This window comes from Rhinolophus hipposideros (genome assembly GCF_964194185.1).
Source record: "Rhinolophus hipposideros genome assembly, chromosome: 12".
Taxonomy (NCBI): domain Eukaryota; kingdom Metazoa; phylum Chordata; class Mammalia; order Chiroptera; family Rhinolophidae; genus Rhinolophus; species Rhinolophus hipposideros.
In genome coordinates, this window is record NC_138058.1 from 76,013,400 (window position 1) to 76,031,352 (window position 17,953).

At 53.8% G+C, this 17,953-nt stretch overlaps 1 protein-coding gene across 2 annotated transcripts in view; it reads left to right on the plus strand.

The window, feature by feature from the left end:
- EIPR1 (EARP complex and GARP complex interacting protein 1) overlaps nucleotides 1-17,953 on the plus strand; it is a 102,081-nt gene that overhangs the window by 39,190 nt on the left and 44,938 nt on the right. Inside the window, exon 1 of one of the 2 annotated variants that reach the window (XM_081068083.1) lies at nucleotides 8,638-8,808. The exons of the other annotated variant lie outside the window; for it this stretch is intronic. The gene's annotated coding sequence lies outside the window, so the exon portion shown is untranslated. Of the gene's footprint in view, nucleotides 1-8,637; nucleotides 8,809-17,953 lie in introns of those variants that run through there. 2 annotated transcript variants of the gene reach the window in all.

The following is a 17,953-nucleotide window of genomic DNA, read 5'->3' on the forward strand; positions in this document are numbered from 1 at the left end:
TGTTCTGGTCTGTGTCATTCTCTCGATGCCTCTGGAGCTCCCGCTGACCCCTGTGGTGCCGACCACGGGGTGGAATGTCCTTTCCTGGGTCACTGTGGAGGTGCCAGTAATGCCTCCCAATCCTGTGCTCAGGGCTGCGAGGGAGGAAAGCACCTACTTGGGCCACCCTCTGCCGAAGGCTGGGGGCTGCACGACACGGGCCAGGAGCTGCTGGGGCCACCAGTGGCGTCTGCAGTTTTTGATGCGTGGTTTCAGTTCAGAGTCTCCGATTTCTGTTATCAAGAAATAAGGAAGTTGAAACCATACCCTTACATAAATCCTGAATATGAAGTGTGGGAAACGTAGAGGTTCCCTCTTTTGACTTTCTAACTAAAGTAATTTGAAGAGAAAAACCAACTCTTTAACGACAAACAAGAATACATGATGTCGCCAGATGTCAGTAACCATGGAACACGTTCAGGAGTGTTAGGTGCTGTGTTCTGCATGAAGCACTAGTTAGGGGAATGGGAAGGGGAGAAGAAAGAAAACCAAACAGCACCCACAGAAATGAGGATGTGGGGAGCTGTGCAGAGTGGCTGTCAGGGCCATGAGGGAAGCAGAGGTCTTGAGCCCATGCTGGTTCCCACTGTGACGACGGTGGCCCCCGTCCCCCGTTCCTTAAGCCGGGTTCGTTTGGGCTGGGTTCCCAGTTTACTCATCCCAGTTTCCTTCCTGGGTTCTTCAATACGTCCAGTGTCACATCGTTTCTAAAAGGCTTGGCTGTCTTGCGCTGGGCTTGTGCACAGACTCCGTAGACGCCTGGAGGAGCAATTTGAGTTTCCTTGTCGGAGCGCCAGCACGGTGATGGTGACAATTGGGGAAGAGTCACCCTGCAGGGAAACAGAACAGCTGGGCCAGGAGGCTGGGATGGGGTTTACAGGAAGCGGATGTGACACACTTAGAAGACGAGAGAGGGAGGGACCGAAGCTACTGGGTCCTTTTCAGCCTGGTTGTTGGAAAGGTGGTGTCATGTTATGGATGGTGAGAGTCCTTTCAGAGGGCGGGGAGAAAAGGCTGTTCCGTTAACTGTCAGTCTGTCCCCCCCCCCGCTTCCCGCCCCCAGCGCTTCTCTTAGGTTGGTGTCCAGGTGAGTGTGAGAAAGGCTGGGCAGCCATGGACACTGTCCTTTGGTCCATCTCACTCTGGGCTGTTAGACCACATCCGTCCACACAGCAGGCTCTGTCCTGGGGCCTCCCTAGCCTTGCGTGGGCTCCGTGACATTTTAGGAAAGTCACCTCACTGTCCCTTCAGTGCCACCTAGTCTTACGCCCTGGACTCTTTCAGCCATTTAGGGTGACGTCCTTACCTGTGTGCCTGGGGACAGTATCCATCCGCTTGCTTATGTCACAGGTAGGCTTATAAAATGGGGAAAGTGTGCCAATTCACAAAGCCTTCATTTATACCAGGAAACCGTTTCTGTAAATGTTTTGAATGATGGGATTTTATGATAATTAATTTCCATTATTTAATCCAGTGTAATTACATGAGATTTTTAAAAAAAACAACTCCATTTTTATAACAGGCAATAGCTATTTATTTGGGTCTTACACTTGTCTGTTATTTATTACAGCTCTGCTCTGGGTAAAGTCAGCCTATTCTGGAATAAAAGCTGCCGTCACATGATGTGATGAAAGTACCTGGCCAGCAGAGCGCGAAGCTTTTCTGGGATCCTGAGGCCTTGACATGAATCGCTTTTCTCACGTTTTCATTGTTCCTGGGGGGAAACACTCCGAAGGCGAGTCATGAACATCCCACAGGATGTTGGTGGCTGCTTATCATCTTTTGGATAGCCTTCCTATGTTTGGGGAGACTCCTAGCTTATTAGTCTCGTTTCCCATTATGGAAATAAGAAATCAAGTTTCCATTTTCCCTTGTGATAGGGACTCAGCATGTACCCTCGGCTCTGCCACGCAGAGGTGGCCACATGAGGGGCCATGGTTGCTCACACCGCTGCTGGTGTGGGCGGCTTGCAGCCATCAGCTTTGGGGTAGGTTTGGGGGAGTGGTCGTGGTGGCCAGGTGGGTGACCTCCAGGTGGGGGCATTACAGTTGGGGGACCCGGAGGTTTCCTGTGGGGCCGGTGCCTTTCTGTGGTTTCCTTGGCCATTGCCTGTGTCTGTAGCACTGCTGATAGCCCTTCTCCTTCTCCTCTATTTTAGAATGATCTCTTTTTTTAATGAGAAGTCAGCCTTTCTGGATGGTAACTGAAGTGTGGTGCATGTGTGCTCTACTGGGCTGTAGAAGACCCCACGCTGGGGTCTTTACATAAAGTAGCACCGACGGTGGCAGCTATTGACACTGACCATGCGTCTGCGGGCCGGTGCTGCGTCACTGCCCAGGAGCTGTGACGGTCACGTCCAGTTATGACCTGGGTCTACACAGGAGGAGACCGACGTACCACAAACTCACGTCCGCGCCATGGCCACCCAGGCTGTCCTTTCCTGTGCAGCTCAGGCCCTGGCAGGCTGGCTTTTCTCTCCCGCTTTTCCCACAATATTATCCATCACCTGTCCACAGTGTGTCAGGTACCGTGCTGGAGCCAGAGCCGACCTTGACCTTCCTGCAGCTCACATGCATGGTGAGGATGCCACTAAGTCATCCACCAGAGGACACTGTGACGTGGCACATGTCCGACGGGAGGGGGTGGTGCCTGAGGGACCAGCACTGAGCTCCCTGCCAGCGGCAGCCCTTCGTTTATGGACGCTTCACCTTGTTATACTGGAGCTCTCATTTACCATTTCCTCATTTCACAGACTTCATTTAGGATCAGCTTCAAGCTAGTCAGTGTGACGAGAAAAAGTCTATGGAGAAAAAAATTGAGGGACAGAAAAAGGACAACTAAGTGCCAGGAGGAGGGACGAGATGCCTAACAAAGCCGAGGGCCCCTAATTTAGAAGAGGGAGTGTCATTCAGGGCGGCCTGTGGGGTCTCTGGTCCCGCTCCTCACATAAGAACGCAGGACATAGTGAGGCCAAAAAGGAACACCCACAGAGCCATGGATAGGGGAGTCAGACCACTATATTCTCACTGGTGTCTGGTTTGGAGACACAGGAAGCAGGAGTCACACAATCTGCAACCTGCCTTCTGCTTCTCTGCCAACCAACCAACCTCACCTGCTAGCTGCAATCCGCCGTGCTAACTGCAATCTGCTCTTGCTAGCTCAGCCCCCATCTTCTTGCTAGCCCCCATTTGCTGCTAGCGTAGTCACGGCAGTTATATTAGTGGCCAATGGCTCACTGGTTACAGCTGACGGCCAACTAGCCACAGCTGATGGCCATCTGATCACAGTTGATGGCCATTTACTACCTGAGCCAGCACCTTTCCAAGTGAGGCCGAGAACCTGGAAACTGCACGCCTGGCTCTGTCCCCATAGGGAGGACTTTTGATCTCTTAGAAACTTTGAAGACTACAGTTTACCATCTACTATACGTGCTTGTGGGGACAAAGCCCCAAAAAGCAGTTTCCAGGGTCTCGGCCTCACATAGAAAGGTGCTGGCTTAGGTAGTAAATGGCCATCAACTGTGATCAGATGGCCATCAGCTGTGGGTAGTTGGCCGTCAGCTGTAACCAGTGAGCCACTGACCACTAATATAACTGCCGTGGCTACGCTAGCAGAAAATGGGGGCTAGCAAGAGCGGATTGCAGAGAGGCGGATGCCGCCGGTGAGAATATAGTGGTGTGACTCCCCTACTTATGGCTCCGTGAGTGTTCCTTTTTGGCCTCACCGTGTCCTGCGTTCTTATGTGGGGAGCCGGACCAGAGACCCCGCCGGCCGCCCTGCGCAACAGTGCTTTAAGAGCTCATTTTCATGAGTGACTTGGAAGGAGATCCTTCTACAAGTAACCCAGGAAAACAATCTCAAATTTTAATTTTTTCTCTACTTGTAAAGTCAGGTTTCTGTTTGATTCAAGAGACTGCCTATCATGCTTCTCCAGGAGTCATAGAATGTCACGCTGGGTCCCCTGTGGATGCAGGTCCGGTGGTGCTTTCACTAGAGTTGGCCCCTGGCACCCTCGTTCAAGCCGGAGTTGGCTGAGTGCAGGGAATTAGTCTCTTGGCCGTGTGCCAAGGTGTTCCAAGTGGCTGCCTGGGGGGGGGGGCTCTGCAGTGTGCTTTTGACTCCCTTTCTACTCTAGAGAGTTGCTGCCACCTGAGCAGACTCGGGAGGCCTATTAGCAAGTCCTCGAGGTTCTCCTTTGTGGCCTCGGAGCCTCGGGTGGCCCTGCAAAGTCCCCATTGACACGCGCTCCCCTCCTTGCAGAGTGAGAAGTTTGGACGTGCGTTTCCAAATTTGTTTTTATTCTCTCGTGTTCCTATTCTCAGGTGTTCCTGGGAACACGTGTCACATCCAACACCCAAGATATTTTAAATGGTGAACCTGGGTGTCCCCAGGTTTCAAAGATTACACATTCCTTGCCTCCAGTAAGTTTATTCTTACCCGATCACCTTATTTTATCATTTCTCTGAGCTCACATTAGGTCAATCTTTGGACTAAGAGACCGTTTTGAATCTTCAATATGATAAGATTAGAAATACTTTCCCGAAAGTTGTTTTGATCTTAGGCTCACACAGTTCAGGTGTGTTTACTCGAGTGAGACCACTGGCCGTGTGTATGAGTCCCTGTGTCATTAGCCTGGCCACCTGGAAGGACCTGCACGTTCAGTCATTCAGCAGTGGGGTTAGGGCGGTCCCCGATGTCCCAGTGGCCGTCGTGCGTCAGCGCGTGGTCAGATCCTGGTAACACCAGGGTAACTTCGGAAGCCCAAAGTCCCTTCACATTAGTTTTCCCTCCTGCGACACAGTGGTTCGCCTGATAGGTAGATGTAGGGGAAGTGATAAGTGTAACCTGACGTTCGTAAGACTTTGGCTTCTGTCCCACACACTAAAACGGTAATCAGTAAAATGGCAACATGTAGTCCAGACCCATGATTTCCAAACCTTTCTTTTTGAAAGCCACAGAAGCCATTTTTCACACGTTGCAAGGATTCTCAGTCAATAAAATGGCTAAGACCAGAGCTGCTGACCGAGTCAAAAGGGTGGGTTATGTGACGTGTCGTCACGTAGCCTGTCTCTGCTAACAGCATCAGTTAGGGGGTGAGGGGAAAGGACAGTAAATAGCAAGTTGTCCGTGAGTCACCGCCATCTGAAATGACAGACGATTCAGCATTGCCAACTGCTCTGCCCACACATTTAGAAGGGCCTGGCACACAGTAGGCACTAAGAAAATGTTTGCTGAATGTAGTGAATGAGCAAATGGCTCTATTACCCTGTTTCCCCGAAAATAAGACCTAGCCAGATCATCAGCTCTAATGCATCTTTTGGAGCAAAAATTAATATAAGACTCAGTCTTGTATTATATTACGTAAGACCCAGTCCTATATTACAGTAAAATAAGACTGGGTCTTATGTTAATTTTTGCTCTAAAAGATGCATTAGTGTTGATTGTCTGGATAGGTCTTATTTTCGGAGAAACACGGAATACAAAACCTTTTTGTGGTCAATTGGCTAAATCTGGCCCATCGCCTGGTTTTGTCGATAAAGTTTTATTGGCACACAGCCACACTCATTAACGTAGCGTCATGGTTGCTTTCATGCTAGAAGGCATTGTTTTAATGTTTACCTACTGTTGTCATCAACTGAGGGCCTCTTGGAGGTTGTTCTCTGTTCATCAGAGGAAACTGGGTGGTACGAGGAAGCAGGCATTGGAATTCGACGTGCCTGGCTGTGCACCCCCGCCCTTCAGAGGCTGTGTGCCCGTGGAGCGTTTCTTAGGTTGTCTGAAGCTCAGGATCACTCTTTGTGATAGAGGAATAGTGGTGCTTGCTTGGAAGGACGGGCATTAAACAGATGCCCGTCGTAGGTCACATAGTTGGCCAGCTCTGAACAGAAGCGAGGTTCCCATCATTACCACCGGCAGACACGGGGAGCGTCCATGAGTAGGACGGATTAGGCACATGACTCTGCCAGCTGCATAGCTTATGGAACGTGCTTGGAGTTGCAAACCATTAACATAAAATGCTTGGCAGGTCCTCAACCTGGCTGCTGGTTAGGATCGTCCCCGAGATCCTTATAGAGGTCACCGTCCCTCGGCCTCACTTTGAATCAGAGTATTTTGCAAAAGGGCCCCTGGTGTTTGGAGTTTTAAGCCATTTCTGAGTGGTTTTAGCAGGTGTCCAGACTGGAACTGTTGGCTTAAGACCTTGTCCAACTGCTTGTGCCCTAGGTGGTCTACCTGGCCTGGCTGGAGGGGCAGGGCAGCGACAGGCCATGCGGTCGGGCAGAGACTGTGCCATCCTGACTGCACCACTCACTGACTGCAGCGCTGGAGATGGGTGTGTGGCCACACGCACGACCCTCTAGTAACATCCACTTGCACGTGCTCCAGGAAAGTCGGGGAAGAGGCAGGATGGTTAGGATTTAAGGACTTCAGTCTTGCTATTTATGAAATGATGCTTGTGCCACGATTTAAAAGGTTTGTTGTATCGATTAAACAAGGGAATGTGTGCAGGTACCCAGGGAGCTCCGCCCTCAGGTTTACCCCCGAACATTTTCAGTGTGTTACCTACTAAATATGCAGGCATGCTGGTTATTTGTAAAACTGTTGTCTTAGGAGGTATGCACTGTATTTAGATAAAACTACTTTTAGAAATATCACATACCTCATATTTTTATACTATAATTCTGCTCTACGTTATAATGCACTCAGCAAGCAGCATCCTTTCCTAGACCCCTTTTGAAGGCAGCGAGGTTATAAATTATAAACATTCAGTGCCAGCAGAATCTGACACGGAGCAGGCGCTCAGGTGTGCAATGAACTGTGTCCTATTCACATAAGATGGCATCCCATTTTGCATCAGGGTGAATCCTAATTACAAAAAAAACGGAATTCTTGACCTCCAAATGTCTGTGTAGTAATGCTGGGTGTGACTGATTCCACTCTGAGTGGTCTCCCGCTTCCTGTGGGTGCTGCCGCCGACCTGCCCAGAGGCTCCGGCCTGCCCAGAGGCCCCAGCCTGCCCAGAGGCCCTGGCCTGCCCAGAGGCGTGTCCCTCAGCGTGGAGACGGCGCTTCCTCCACGTGTTCTCATCAGTGCCAGAGCCGGGGATCCCAGGAACTGCGGCTGGCTGCACTTCCTGATTGGAAAAGGGGCCGGCTCCCGACACATGGAAGAGTTGGCCCGGTCTGGCCCAGAGCACTGGCAGCTAGGATCAGTGTCCTCTGTGTCGACAGAAACAGAAGCATGCGTGCACTTGCTGACACCTGTGATCTGCATGGCAATTAGCCTGGTCGATTAGAGAAGGAACCCAGTGGTCTTGCCGCTCCCGGTGACAGCAGCTTGCTCAGGCCCACTGAAGGGGACGTCTGCCGTGTTCCTGACATGCCTGCCTCTGCATTTTGAGGACATTTTGTCCCTCTTTCCATTTCCTCCTTCCCTCTGCCCTGTTTTGCCCCCTACCCCCTTCCCTTCCTCCTTGGGAGCCACTTAAATTTAGTACAAATGGGCAGATGGTAAGCTGTTACAAAGACTGAGTCAGAACCAATAACCTTTAGGAAAAGTTCCTGAGGAAGTGTGAACTGTGTTGATTGCGTGGCCATGTCCAAGGAAAAGGTGTTCTCTTTACTGTGGCTTCGGTGCCTGGAACATTCCACTTCCCAGATGACAGTCCCCATCACATGTTAATGGTAAAGCAGCATCTTCAATAAGAGAGTATCACTTGATATCCTTTTGTGTGTGTAAAAGTGTTGAGCAGCTCTCCTAATCTTTGTGGACTTGACCTGACATATCATTGTTATTCACTCGGCACCTGTTACTGAGTGTGTACTGCATGCCAGGCACCATTCTCGACATGGAATTGTGGTTTTGCGTCAGGCTGCTGCCCCCCACCACACGACTGCGGCCAGTAAGCGTGTACTCGTGTCAGTATAGCTCCTACAAGGAGTGTGAGGGAGATCAGAGCAAGGTGCAGGCCTTGGTCCTCCTCAGGGAGGGGTGCTGTTCTTCTCGGGGTAGGCATCTGAGCCGTTGCAGAAGGCAGCAAGAGAGAACGTCAGTGCGTGGGGTGTGTGTGTGTGTGTGTGTGTGTGTGTGTGTGTGTGTGTGTGTGCGCTTGCGCACATGCACGCACGCGTGTGCACACCACAGGTGTGTGCCGTGCAGAGATCCGGGAGCATGGCATTCCAGAGAAGTTGCTGACATGGGCTGACGTGGGGCTGTGTTGGGCGTGTGTTCAGGTGGGGACAGCAGGCTGGCTGGCGCCCTGAGTGACAAGGGGCGGGCTTGCGTGTGAGGCAGGAAGTGAGCGGGCCCAGCTGGCCCAGGTGGTGGGAAGTGTGGCTGACGGGGAGGGACGAGCCACCTGTTCTGAAGATATTGTTGCGCTTCTTTGGGAGATGTCCGGGCCTAAGGGAGCACAAGGAACAAAGCTCTTGGCCGTGAGCTGGCCGTGCTGGGGGTGGGGACGAGACAGTGACTGAAGCACGAGTGAACGTGGCACATGGCAGCTGGTGATCAGTGCTGTGGGGGCAGGGAGAAAGCAAGTGGTTGGGGAGAAGGGGGGGAATGAGAGGCCGGCAGAGGGCAGAGCAGAGCGGTGGCAGGGCCGGCAGGGGACTCTGGGGCTGTCCCGCAAGCAGTACGTACTGGCGGGGGCCAGCGGGCACAGCAGGATTCTGGATGTATGTGAATGTCAGGTGTGAGGGGACGGCCGTCACGGTGACTGGACTGTTTATGGATATGGGACGCCAGGAGGACCGAGCTGGGAGAGATCAGGTCAGTGCTAGACACGGATCCTGTGCCTGCTGAGCGGGTGAGGGCGGGAGCGCTGGCCGAGGTGTGAACCAGTGTCCTGCGCTGGGTGAGCTGGTGAGGGCAGAAGTGCTGGTGGGCGCGGTCGGTGTGCGCCCACAGTCAGAGCCAAGGGACGCGAGGTGCGTGGGGATCTGGGGCCGCGGATCCCGTCTGGGCCTGCAGTGCGTGTGGGTCGGAGAGGAGGGTGTCAGTGCAGCGCGGGGGCAGGAAGGGCTCGTACCCCACGTCCACAGCGCCCCAGGTTGAGCGAGCTGAGGATCTTAGGATCCCTGGATCCCCGTTCATTTCCTGCTGTTGGTTGTTGAGGTGGCTGGTCTCCGGGGCATGTCACCCCCATGCCCTGCGCAGAGAACATTCTGAGGCTGGTGGTCTTTGTTTCAGTACGACAATTTAGGAGATAACCCAGATAGAAGAAGGGGATGACAGAGGGCTGACTGAGAAAGACGGCTAAGACGCTGAACCCCGAGAGGGCAGGGACCGAGGCATCAGTAGGCCTGTCAGTGAACACACAGCCGTTTCCCCGTCTCCCCTCACTGAGGCCGGGGTGGTGGTGGGGGGAGATGAATAGAGCAGTTCTGCTGCCTAGGAGGAAAGCAGAGTGGGCAATTAAAACTCCAGAAAGCTGCGGAGTGCGTGAAAATCATGGATTTGAAAGACTGCCTTTTAATCAGAGGAGATAATGGGTGTGGAGGCGCTTGCAGCAGGGTGGCGTGCGTGTTCCTGTCGCACAGATGGCGGGTGGCTCGCGAGGGACGGAGCGCCCAGGCTCCCTGAGGGTGGGGCCGCCTTTGCTCTGCGCTGTGGATGCTGCTGGGAGCCTGCCGTGTCCCCAGCTTGTGAGGGAATGACTGATCGAGTGGGATCTCGGTTAAAAAGGCCCCCTCCCGTCGACTTTCAGAAGGTGCACGTCCATACACCACATGTTTTGAACGTGACCCATCTATTTTTAGAGGTTGGGCGGTGGAGGTGAATCTGGGCCTCCCGGTGCCAGGGTGTCTGGCTGTGCTTTCAGACAGACGCTTCTCAGAGGCAGTGAAGGGTCGGTCTTTTTCCCCTGAGATCCGCACATTTGCACTCGTGTCAAGTGGCTGCCACCCCCAGACACTGGCTGACAGGTCCAGTAGCGGACACCTATGGAAGGGGGGAGGAGGAGGCAGGGCGGCTGGCTCTGTTGCTTAGCAACGGGTTCTAGTCCGGATCTGTTCTTCCAAGGACCACACCAGTGGCCTGGCTTTGTAATCGGAAGTACTTTCTGTTCTTTATTATTAGTATTCCTCCGTGATTAATAACTGTTATTTATTTGATACCAGTCAGAGAAACAGAAGAACTTGCCACACACCCTAGCAGACCAAGTGGTGGGAGCGCTCTGTACAGGTGTAATACTTGGCATTTCACGTCATCTGCTTGTGTGCCCCATGGTAACGCTTGAAGGACTTGGAAAATTTCAATGAAAATTTCTGAAACTACTCAAGGGCCCCAAAATATGCTTCAAATTCAGTGTTTCTATTTTTTTCTTTTAAGTTTAGCGATGAGATAGTGATCTGTTTTTCAGACGACCTTGGCCCCAGTTAATAGAAGTGGAAGCAGTTGAAAAATAACACCTTTTATTTTCCACTGAGGACACGGAAGACAAATAAAGCGGTGTGCAAGGTCACGGCAGCCTGCCTCTCCTGCCTGTGGTTCCCGTGGGCCACTCCGCACTGCCTAGACTCATGTCCTGAGATTCCCTGATCCGCGTCAAACCCCCGCCGGGCTGCGCGGAGAGAGGCCTCGTGCTCGTTAGAAAGCCTCCGTTAGCGGTGCCGGTGAGGGACCTGCTGAGGGCTCACACGGGCCTCTTCATACACCACACAGATGGCATGTCCAGGTCAGGCCACAGGAACGGTTCTTGGTGAAAAGAAAAATGGAAGACTGAGGAGCGGCCGGGTCATGCAGATAATGTCATGGGACAGCAAGGAAGGGGGCAGGGCAAAACGTGGGGTGAACAGAGTCATGGGGGTGGGCCGTCCTTCACACCTCCCAGCTCAAGCCCCTTTGAGAAGGGCCCTCTCAGTTTTCTTACCCCTGTTGTCAGGCGTTCAGTGAACAAGTGGGTGGGTACCTCACTGGGTGGGTGCCACAGCCTGTGTCCATTGTCCATCCATCCACCCTTCACCCCAGCCACCAGCAAATGCCATCGGGTGTGTGCCATATGCCGGCCAAGTCTCTACTGCTGGCAAAATGAGTTGCTGCGTGCGACCCCTGGCCACACGGAGCTGAGTTGTAGTGGAAGCGACCTCCCCACCTAGACCCTGCACTTCGGCAGGCCCAGCGTGGAGGCCAGGTGTCCCCACCTCGTGTAGGAGTCAGGGCTGGGCTCCACCTGTTCTCACTGCCAGCGTGTCCTCAGCAGGCCGCTTCTGTCCGAGCTTTGCTTTCCTGGATACGTGAGGTGCGTATCCAGGCCATGGGCCTGCTGGGCATATGGGCTCTGTCTGTGCATTTCCAGAGGGCCCGGTGCCTCTGCTGTGTGGGCTGCGCAATGGGGCATCCCTGCCCCCCGTCCCCCAGTGTACCGCCTTTCCTACATGCTGATGGAAATGCCTCCGTGTTACCGAGGCGAAAATAGGAGACATCTCAGGACACACACTGGAAGTTTGACTGTGGTGGCGTTTCCAGACTATAAACTCCACAATGTCCCTCACCTTTGTCTTCCCATGTCCCCGGGACACCTGGCAGGAGGCCTCCTGGACCAGCCTCTGTCCTGCTCCTTGTCTGCTCCTCTCCTGGGGTTTCTGAAGTTCGGCCTCTGCCAAGTGGAGATTAATGGAGACTGTCATGGTAATGCATTTTCAGTGACAACAGTGTGCATCTGGCCCTCACACAGGTACACACAATGATGGCAGTCATAAAATACCCTTTGGCTTGTCAAGGAGCTCGACTTTTTCAGCAGAGCGAAGCCAGCCCTTTATCATGTGCACGGGTTCTTGGGTCCAGGCTCAAGCAGGGCACAGAGGGAATGGTTCATCCTGCCCCACGTGCCCGGGGCTCGGCCGGAAGGTGTGGAAGGGTGAGCTGGGGTCCTGGGAAGGCTCGCTCTCTCCCATGCGAGGCACTTGGTGCTGGCTCTTGGCTGGGAAGACTCGAGCAGCAGCAGCAATGGAACAGCTCCTCGTGGCCTGTCAGCATGGCCACTCAGCTTCTTTGTGCCATGGCGCTGGGTTCCCGGGCGAGCCCCGAGAGCGGCCGACCTCTAGGGCCGCGTTGTGACAGCAGGAAGCTCGCACCCTCCTGGACCCAGCCTCCTGTGGTCGGCAGCAGCCTTTCTCTGTTGGAACTCAGCACACTCTCTTTCAGTTCATACGGAACGAGACAGAGGAAACCCACAGACTCCTGTTTGAAGTAGAAGTTCACTGTCCCTGAGACTGGGCATTGGGTGACCCGAGTCTTGTCAGGCAGAGGCTGGGCGCTGTGTTTGGTGTGGCAGGTCAGTGGGCAGAGGGCACTGAACTCTCCTGCCCACCGCAGCCGTTGTCCTGTGTCGGGGGCTTGGGTCCATCATTAGGCCCCCATGTACCCCCAATCCCAGAGTGTGGGAAGAGCCCACTCCTCTCTTCTCTTCTCCCAGCCCTTCTTCCTGGTCTGGGAGTCTCTGGCACACGTGACATGGAGGGAGGCCGGGAGGCATGGGCCGCAGACGCGCTGACCTGGGAGGGCTCGGCAGCGTGTAGAACTGGACGGGATGTAGGCATCGTGCTTTTCCCAGGTCATTTTCGGTGGTGGTGTGGAGCGTCCCCAGGTGTTTAACCAGTGCTGCTTCGGTGACCACTTATTTCCAGTATTTTGCTCTTCTAAGGGAAGCTGTGTTGGCAGTGTGTACACGCACGGCTTTTGTTCTTGTCTGAGTTTTCCTCTGAGAATTTCTGGGTCTCCGGTGTTTCCCCGCGGCCTTGGCTCCGCGGCCCTTGGCGGCTGCGTGCAGGGCCTCCTGCCGGCCACTCGCACAGCAGTTCCCTTGCTGCCCGCAGCCGCCGTCCCTGTTCCCTCTCCCGCCGCGTGCGTTCCGGCTGGCCGGGCCCTGCGCCTGCCTCCTCGTCCTGCTGCCCGCGCTCAGAAGTGGCCCGCTGGCGTGTCACCTGCAGTCCCGTCGTGTGGCTCTCCACACACACTGGCCCAACGAGTCCTGCGGGCCCAGCCGTGAGGCTGCGCACAGGAAGGGGAGCCAGATTCCCGCCATCAGCTCTCATTCAGCATTGGTCCCGCTACGGGGGGAAGGCCGGAGAAGGGGAGCAGGCTCGGTGGGGTGCGTGCGGTGGGTTCTGAAAACACAAAAGTAAGACTAATTTGGGGAGCCCAGAGGTCCCCCAGGACCCGGAGGAGGAAGGAGACGCGCGCGGAGGACACACCTCGCATACAGGCAGGAGGAAGGCAGAACGCAGGCCGAGGCTCCGCCCAGACTGGCGCGAGCTGGGCGTGGCCACGGGCGGGAGGCGTGGCCACGGGCGGGAGGCGTGGCCACGGGCAGGAGGCGTGGCGACGGGCGGGAGGCGTGGCCACGGGCGGGAGGCGTGGCCCACACCATGGACAGCTGCCCGAGGGTGGGAGGGGGTTCGCGGTGGGGAGACGCCCGGTTTCTGTGCAGTGGCTGCGCTTCACGGTCTTCAACCCGCTTAACCTCATTCCTTGAAGGAGCCGTTGTTCCCATTCTGTTGATGAGAGAAATGCTCCCCCAGGAACAGAGCAGCCAGCCCCTTGGAGCTGAGATTCACACTCAGGTCTGTCCAGCCCTGAAGTCCGCTTCCCCATCACGTCCTCCCTTTCATCTCAGTTTCCTATGGAAAGTCGTCGTTCACGTGAGTGTGTTCTGGCTTGTGGTGGCTGGGCGCAGTCGAAGGAATGTTGCTGCGGGATCTCTTGCACCCCCAAAATGAGCTGCACCGCTCACTTCCTGGGCCCCTCCTTCAGGAGCTTTTCAGCAGGCCATCAAATGAAAACTGCAGTGTGACCAACTCAGCCACCTTCCGTGTTTGTAAAGGTCTAGCACTTGGGGGCTGCCAGATGAGAAGCGGTTTATATGCAAAATGTTAGTTATTAGGCCTTCCAGTAACTTCTTATTTTGTGCTTGTTTCATGGGGAGATCCAGAATTTCACAGCAGTTGCCCTGTGCAGTTTTAAAACGATTGATGAGCAGAAAAGTGTGTTTAAAATTAGTCTTTTACTTTTGTGTATTCAGAACCCACCTCGCCCACCCCACATCCTGCATTTTCAGCCATTTGAAGAGAAACAGGAGAGGAAAGAGAACCGTTTACAGTAAGGGAAGGGGGGCCACGTCACAGGCATGCCGGCTGCCGAGCTCACTTCTAGCCCACAGGTACTGCTTAAGGAGAGCCCTCGGTGCGGTGCTCTCTCTCTGCGTTTTGTTTGGGTGGCTGACGGATGCTGTGTTCATTAGCGAGGCAGCGAGATAAGCCTCTTTGTCAGTGGGAGGGTACTGCTTCTGGAACTGGCTCCTGGTCCCACCACAGCCACCTGAGGGCATTAATGGGCACCAGCTGGGCTTCCCCTGTGCACTGCAGCCTTGTGTGGACTCCAGCACACACCTCAGTGGCGGTTTCCCAGGCAACGGTGCAGCCAGCTGGCTCTGCCCCCAAGCCCATCAAGGTGCCCACCTGCTAGGAGCCAGCCCTGCATCCCTGGGCCCAGGACTGTGGAGGTTCTGATGTGGGAGCATTTGCAGTTGTGTTTCAAGGTTAAACACGAGGGAATACACGAGACAACTAAACAGACAGGACTAGTTTGGGGTGTGTTTAGATACTCTTAGAGGGAGAGAGGAAACACCTGGTTGGTCCGAGCTGTAGGTTCCATGCTGGCTGCAGACACAGGTTGACCTGACTCCCTGGCCTTATGTAGAGCAGCCCTTAGCCAGGCTCACACAAATCCAGTCCTGGGCTCAAAGCACCACAGCCATGTTTGTGGGGTTTGTCCCTACATACCATGTTTCCCCGAAAATAAGACTGGGTCTTATATTAATTTTTGCTCCAAAAGACGCATTAGGGCTTATGTTCAGGGGATGGCACCCTGAAAAATCGTGCCGGGGCTTACTTTCCAGGTAGGTCTTATTTTCGGGGAAACGCAGTAAACTTAGTTGACTTGGCAGGGATTTCCCCCTTCAAATGATGCTGTACCTACTGGGCTCCTGGTCATCTTTTTTTGTAATGTTGAATATAAAATTCACATTTTCAAGCAGTTCACCTTGTAAAGCATTCTGGTATTTGAACTTGGGCTTTCCCTCTGACACTGACTGACCCGGTTTAGTTCCAGCAAATCGTGTGTGTGATGTAACATGGATCTAAACTTCTCACGTGCGTATATGAAATTGAATGGCACTGGTGGACTTGAAGGCCTTCTGCGCCAGCGGTGTAGGTTACAGACCCGCCTGGAGTGACCACTCACGGCCCTGCACCCTCTCCACTCACGGCTGTAACTCAGTGTCACCGTAGTTCACAGACTGTGTATTGAGGGCACCTCACTTCCGTCTCATCTACTCTTTTCAGAATCCCAGAAGGCAGATATTAGTACCCACTTCACAGCTGGGGAGACTGAGGCCGAGGACATCACACGGCTTTGAGTAGCACGCCAGGGTTTTAGCCCATGCAGCCTCCTTGGGCTCTAAATGTGAAGATTGTCCCCACCTCTTCCCAGTATTTACTGAAAAAAAGTATTTTTGTATATAAATTGTATTGATTGGATATTTTTATAGGAGGGTGTTTTTGATATTTTAGCCTAGGGCAAAGTATTAGAAAGCTAAACACATCAGTCGGCAAATCATTAGCTTATCAAAGAATTCAGGTCTGAAGGTTCTGGGGATTAATGACTTTGGGTGTCCTTGCCTGTTAGTAGCTCAGGACGTCTCTTCAGATGGTGTCCACTTCTGCTCTCGCTCCTGCTGAAGACTCACTGTGTTCTGTGTTTTAATGAGAACGTCCAGAAAGGCAACGCTTGGATGTCAGCCAAGTGTCACTGTTTCCTTTTTCTGGAGCCACAAATGAGTGGCTGCGTGGAGTGAGAGCGCACATGTCATCTCAGAGTCCTGTCCAGGCCGGCTTCAGGTTGTGGGCATGCAGCCACGCCTCCGGGGGAAATACTGGCTCTGCCTGGAGCTGGGTTTCAGCGATGGGCAGGTCTCTCTGGTGGCCGGAAGCTGGCCCTGTTGGAGGGAGAGAGTCCGGCCCCGCTTAAAGACATGGCCACATGAGAAGCCTCTGGTGGACCAGCCCAGGCCAAGCTGCAGGGGTGGTCGGTCGGGGCTGGCTGTCTCCTGGCCTGCTCCCTGTCGGGGGGCGGTGCCAAGCAGGTGCGGGGAGGAGCCGAGGGTGGAGGAGGCACCCTGGGCTCCAGCCGCTGGCTCCTGCAGCTAAACAGGTGCTTGGAGGCGTTCACAGCAGGAAGCCCAGTGCCTGGGAGGATGTCTGTCTGCAGTTACCCACAGGGCCTGGCGGACGGACTGATGTGGTGTGCACGGTGGGAGGGTTACGTGAAGTCCAGTCTCAGTGCCAGCGTTCCTGGAATTCTAGGAAAAATCAGGGAGGGCGCTTCCAGGAGACCCTGGGAAGGCAGAGCGATGGGCTGCCATCTGGGACGAGGACGTCACGTAGGCCTCACTCTGTGCGTTCCCTCCGCATGCTTGCCTCACAGGGAGCAGCAGCAAGGTCTCCTTTCTGAGCCAGGACGAGGGAGAGGATGTGTCGAGCCAGAGCCCACACTTACAGGTGCTTCCCAGTAACCGAGTGTCATCCCCACCGCAGCCCAGGAGCTGCAGAGTGAGGGCTCGGCGGTCACAGAGGGAGTGACCTGCTTGTCCAAGTCAAAGGCGGAGTGCTGCGGGCGGGCCTCCTTGGTGACCGCACACTCACGCTGACTCGTGACCGCCGGGGAGGCCCTTGCCATCCCACTCACTCTGGTCACTTAATTAAAAAGAAAAGGACCATAAAAATGCCCGGGTGGGGGGTGTCCCGCTTGGAAGGCAGATAGTAAGTCAGTGTTTGTAAAGCACTTAGGTGCAGTGTAAATGTCTGCTGCACGCTCCAGCTGCCCCTTGCTTCTCAGCATTTCAGGGCTGTCCACCTTTGATATGGACCCCGGGGTCCAGGTGCCTCCCCCGGGCTGAGCCTTCTGTTTCTGTGTTTCCCTTCCGACACGAATCATTCCCATGAAATGTCATCTGCGAAATCCAGTTTCAATACATCAAGAAAAGAATGGAAAGGCACCGCCGAAGCTGTGTGAGTGTGGAATCCTTCTGTGGCTTTCCACGTCTCAACAGTCTGCCTCTGAGTCCGGTTTTGCTGCACCCCTACACGTGCGGTGCCCGCTTGCTCTCCCGCCGCACTCCATCTCTGTCTCTGCTGCATTCTTTATTCCAAATGGTTAATTCTCACCAGTTAGTTCTAATCTGCTATCAAATTGCCAACTGAGATTTTTATTTCAAGAATCATAATTTTTAATTCCAGGCACCTTATTTGGTTCTTTTAAAGATATTCCTGGTAAATTTTGGTAGTCTTTTTATTGCTGGCTCCTATATTTGATTCCAGCTTTTATTTCTTTAGACGTTTTAAAGATTCCAGTATCCAAAGTCATTGGAATCTAATTCTGTGATTTGTTCCTCTGGCCAGCTCTCATTGAGTCACTCTTGTGCCCGTGAATTTTGCCCTGTTTCATCAGAAGCACCTTCTGGGCTGTTCTAACCATGGCAATCCAAGGGCTGGCCTGTGGGTGCATTAGTCCACAGACAGCATCTGGAATGCTGGGGGCTGCCAAGCCCGGGGATCTCTGTACGTTAATTGTTGGCCTAGGGTTTCCAGTGGTCTAAATGCAAACCCGGACCTTTGTAAGGACCCACGCAAGTTACAGATTCTCAGGTAGACTGTTTTCTGTAGGAGACATAGCTGAGATAAACACGTTTCCCTCACATGTCCCTGTGCCAGCTGGAGACGTTTTTCCAGCTCATTCTTTTAATGAGAATGTGGCGCTTCAGCAGCCTGGGCTTCTGCAGCAGTCCCAGTTCCCATCTACTTTTTGTGGGTCTGGAGCTCACTTTCCTGTTCCGGGAGTAGTCTTTCGATTCTTAGCA